Source organism: Mus caroli, chromosome 10, assembly GCF_900094665.2.
Source record: "Mus caroli chromosome 10, CAROLI_EIJ_v1.1, whole genome shotgun sequence".
Classification (NCBI taxonomy): domain Eukaryota; kingdom Metazoa; phylum Chordata; class Mammalia; order Rodentia; family Muridae; genus Mus; species Mus caroli.
The window spans coordinates 83,115,714-83,120,900 of record NC_034579.1 but is presented as its reverse complement, the minus strand read 5'-3'; the positions used below and the strand labels follow the sequence as shown (position 1 = coordinate 83,120,900).

Sequence of the window (5,187 nt, the reverse complement as noted above, 5' to 3'; positions counted from 1 at the left end):
GCAATACCTCTCCTGGGCATATATCCAGAAGATGTCCCAACCGGTAAGAAGGACACATGCTCTACTTGACGACTTTCTTAGTGACAGAACACACACCAGAGCATGCTTCACCACTTTCTTAGCAAGGAAGTACATCTTATATTGTCTTCAGAGTGTCTAACCTTGAATCTTGACTTATGTGTAATCTTGACCATGGGGAAAGATATAGCTCCCCTCAGCCTCAGTTTCTGCATCTGTCCATGGGACAAACAGTGCATGATTGACAGGAATATTGTGAGGTTGACATGCGGTAATGCTAATAGTTCGATTGGTGCTATGGCAGTAAGTACTAGGAATATTGTCATTTTTGATTTCTAGGCTTTAATCACAACTTTGGTGTGGATGGTGACTGGATTTATGGTGCTTGCCTCATTGTTCTTGACCATCATTTCCATTTCTCAAGCTTCCTAACATATGTGTTCACATGGCTATTTCCACTGAAGCTTAAGTGCCTGCTGTCTCAAGACACACCTGGCTTTACTCAATCCTGGAAAAATTCAGACCTTCTGTTTACACTGGGCTGAAGAAATGGTCATTCTCTTTGTCATAGCTTTGACTGACAACTTGTCAGTGCGAGACAGTTATCAGTTACTTTTATGTTGCTTTGATCAAATACCATGATCAAGGCTACTTATAGTAGGAGGTGTTTATTTGGGCTTATGGTTCTAGAGCAGTGGTTCTCAATCTTCCTAATGCCTTGACCCTTCAATCCGGTTCCTCATGTCATGGTGACCCTCCAACCATAAAATTATTTTGTTGCTACTTTATAACTGTAGTTTTGCTACTGTTATGAATTGTAATGCAAATATCTAATATGCAGGATATCTGATATGGAATCCCCAAAGGGGTCTTGACCCACAGGTTGAGAACTGCCTGTTTTAGAGGCATAGGAGTACATCATGGGAAAGAGGCATGGAGGCAGATACAGGACACTAATAGCTGGCATCCTCAACTGCAAATGATAATGATGATACATTCTGCCCACCTGGATCAGACAAGTTATCCCAATTATTCTATTCCTGTATGATATTCATAACTACCTATGGCTATTTAAACGCATGTGGGATCAGGATCTTCTTCCTGTCCATCCTCCATCTTGCTCCTTCTCTGTCCCTGCAACTCTTAGCTCTGTGTCCCTTTTTTCTGTCCAATCACAGGCCTCCTGCTGCACTAACAACTAAATATATTGGACAGGGAAAATCCTGCTACATAGCACCTTTAACAAATCATTAGTTCCCTTTTTATGATCTCTGGTCAATGGTTATACAACCTCATGGAATGTGGTCTGAGTAGTAGATGCTTGCTTGCTAGCAGAAGCAATTAACTGGTGACACTTGGAGACTTGCAGAGTTCTCATTGCAGTTTTGATGATCAGAAAGGACCTAACAGCATCCCCACTATAAAAGAGCTTAATAAATACTGATATAATTTTTAGAAATTCTTATAGGATCATTATTAAGAATTAAGAAGTCATCTATTTGTCTAGATAGCATCAATACAAGACAGTACATCTTTGTTGTTCTGCAGAGATCTGCTCAACAGGGTGGGCTAATACCCAGTAACTGTTACATATTTAATAATAACAGGAAAAGCACATTAATAGCAGGAATGTTTCCTAAAATGAATTTCTCATGGGCCTTGCCTGTGGGAGCAAATCTGTCATGGATTATTTTAAATCTAAGCAGACTCATCTCGGGACAATCACCGGCTAGTTCTTAGCTTGTCCTAGGATGGCTCCTGACAAGTTGCTGTATGGGGTAGAGATTGGCTGTGTAAAGTGTCTAGCATATAGTTGTTCTTCAATTGCTTCTTAAAAGTCTATGACCACAGAGGCTGGAGAGATGGCTCAGTACTTAAGAGTATTTTCTGCTCTTCCCAAGGATTCAAGCTAGTTGCCTGCACACATGTTGAGTGGCTCATAATTGCCTGTAACTTTAGCTGTTTTGATTGGACATGGTTGTTGGACACTTGTGAACACCTATGGCAGGCACATGCAAACACACACACACACATGCACACACACACACGCACACAATGTGGCTTTAATAAGTTTAATGTGACAAGATGAACACTATTTGTCAAGTGTGACAGTAGCTGTTTATCCTGAGAATTTCTCAGGATTGGATTTGACTCACAGTCAAACAGTGTATAAGGTTTTGATATGGTTACTGACCCAATTTGTTTACCTCAACAGGCTACGATGTTGCTGGGCCTGTTGCAATTGGACTCACCCACTGGAAGAATCCTTATGTACAAGGCAGACCCACCCTCCCATCAGATCTGCCCCTCTTCCTCTCCAAAGACGCAGGCATCCCTGTGTACCACCAGTCCTTCACTCGCAAAGCTGACCTGGCCACACCTTTGTCTTGTCCCGCCTCGCTGTCCATCACTCCAGTGCCTTCTTACAGCAGCAGCAGCCAGGAGACTCTGAGCCAAGACACAGCAGGTAACAGTGCGGGCCTCTTTGGGGGTTCAGGTCTTGGCATATCTAATGTTCTTTCATTCATTTCCCTGCTGACCCGATTGTGTCTGTACTTCTGCTTGTGTGATGCTCTGGACTCCTACAGTATCTCCATGCTCCCTGTTAAATCCCTTAGTTGGATTAGAAGGAAGGTTATGTTTGGAGACAAGTGACTGAAGTGTTATTCCATTTGCTAAGATGTTCCCTAGGAATGAACTTCAACTAGGAGTTTAAGAAGCAGAAAGGGAGACTTTTGGCTGAGTAATTTCTTTTTGAATATCTTTGCCCCACCAAATTGACCTGCTCAGTCTTACAAGTGATCCCTAAGCACTCTTTAGATTCCAAATGAGCAATTTCATCAAAGACACTTTGGAGGAAATTTCTCATGGCATATGAGGAAGATGAGCAATAAAAAAGTTAATAATAATATTTTGTGATCTACAAAAATTACATAAAGTTTGACTTTCAGTTTCTTACATTAGGTCTTTTTGGATACAGCCATACTTTCGTTTATGCATAACCTACAGTGAGTTTTGCATAACAATGTAGAATCAAGTAATCATAAAAAATTTTGTAGCTTGTAATGCCAAAAATGTTTACTGTCTGGTTCTCTTTTGCTGATCACTGATCTATGTGATTTTTTTTTTTTAGAAGTCATAACTTAACCAAGGCACAGCATTTATGATATGTCACATTTGAAGTAAGGGCCACACATGCAAGGATGGCTCGCTCACTGTTCTTGTTTCTGACGTCTGAGGTGAAGGTTTAAGTGATGTAAATATTATGCTGCTGTATTTTCTTTTGTAGCTACATTACTTAGAGAAAATGGTTTAACTAGCAAACTCCAGCAGCATTCCGTGGCAAGTAACAATTCACAGATGCTGCCACCTAGAGACAAGATGCTGAGGCTGTGAACATCATGGATCCAGGCAATCACCACTGAACTTGTTAAAACTGAGGACCCCTAGGCAGTACCCCAGGTGCCCTGTGCACAGAGCAGTGTGGCCTCGGCAGTGTGCATTTTATAGACCGCCTTTTTTGAAGTTTGATTGTGTACCTTCCTCACACACCATGAGCACTTTCCCCCAGAGTGTCTTTGATTGAATTGTTCAGTTGAAATCTAAAGAGTGTTAGGGATCAGCTGTAAAACATCAGCCCTGACCATGACAGGGTATAACCATCTTTCTGATTATCCTGAGTGAGGGTCACCTTGCTATAGAGATAATCTGTGTAGTAAGCTCAAAATTCTATGGTGCTTTGAGTTTTATAAAATATGTACAGTGTGTGTGTGTGTGTGTGTGTGTGTGTGTGTGTAGCTGTGACAGGAGACAGGGGCCCAGGGGGCATGGCCAAACACCTACAGTCACTTAGGGTCACCAGGGTTCTAGGCCTGTGCTTGACTGCGGACCAGGCTGTCTGTGAACAGCTCAGTGCATGTATATATATATATATATATATATATATATATATATATATATATATATATATATATATATATGCTAGGTGCCAGGAGGTGCCTGTGGAGGCCAGAAGAAGATATATGATCCCCTCAAAATGGAGTTAGAAGACAGTTGTTAGCCTCAGGATGGGTGCTGGGAACTGAATCCTGGTCCTCTGCAAGAGCAGCCACTGTTCTTAACTGCTGAGCTGCCCCTCTAAGTCGAGGGTGTTTGCTTTTATTGTAAAAAGGAATGACTGTGTTTGCTTTTGTTCAATAAGATCTGAAGTTGAGAAATCAAATGCCTGTGGAGTCCCTATCTTCTCTGGACCCCTCTATCCTTCCCCCAACTGTTCCATAAAGTCTCCAAGCTCTGTCCAATGTTTGGCTGTGGCTCTCTGGATCTGTCAGATGCTGGGTGGAGCCTCTCAGAAAACATTTGTGCTAGGCTCCTGTCTGCAAGCATAGAGTAAACTAACCTGGACCCTTGGGGGCTCTCAGAGACTGAACTTCCAACGAAAGAGCAAACAGACTGGACCTCGGCCTTGTGCACAAATGTAACCAATGTGCAGTTTGGTCTTCATGGGGGATCCTTAAACAACTGGAGCGGGGCTGTCCCTAAATCAGTTGCCTGCCTGTGGATCCTGTTCCTCCAACTGGGCTGCCTTGTGTGGCCTCAGTGGGAGAAGATGAATCTAGCCCTATAGAGACTTGATGTACCAGGGTTGGGGGATACCCAGGAGTGGTCTCCATCCTCTCAGAAGAGAAGGGGAGGAAGAGTGGGGGAGGGACTGTGTGAGGGGGTCATCGATTGAGTTGTAAAGTGAATAAATAAAGTCATGTAGAAAAAGAAGAGAAATCAGATGCTTTCTGTAGGTACAGTAAAGGAATGTTATGACCTTTTTCAGCACAGAGGGGTGTGAAATGCGAGCCGCCAGGTGAACATTCTACCTTCCCCATCAGTGAGCCCGTTTTCCTTCCCATGGAGCAGTGTATGCAGAAGCCAGTTGGTTTTGGAAAGAGCTTTCTATATTTTTTTAATTTACTTTTTAAAAAAATTAGGTATTTTCCTCATTTACATTTCCAATACTATCCAAAGAGTACCCAATACACTCCCCCACCCTGACTCCCCTACCCACCCATTCCCACTTTTTGGCCCTGGCGTTCCCCTGTACTGAGGCATATAAAGTTTGCAAGTCCAATGGGCCTCTCTTTCCAGTGATGGCCGACTAGGCCATCTTTTGATACA

The 5,187-nt window shown here is 42.7% G+C and overlaps 1 protein-coding gene across 1 annotated transcript in view; it reads left to right on the top strand.

Annotated features, from left to right (window-relative positions):
* The window catches only part of Ano4 (anoctamin 4), a 374,740-nt gene that overhangs the window by 8,700 nt on the left and 360,853 nt on the right, over positions 1-5,187 (top strand). The window contains exon 2 of the mRNA XM_029482964.1: positions 2,234-2,485. The gene's annotated coding sequence lies outside the window, so the exon portion shown is untranslated. The remainder of the gene's footprint in view (positions 1-2,233; positions 2,486-5,187) is intronic.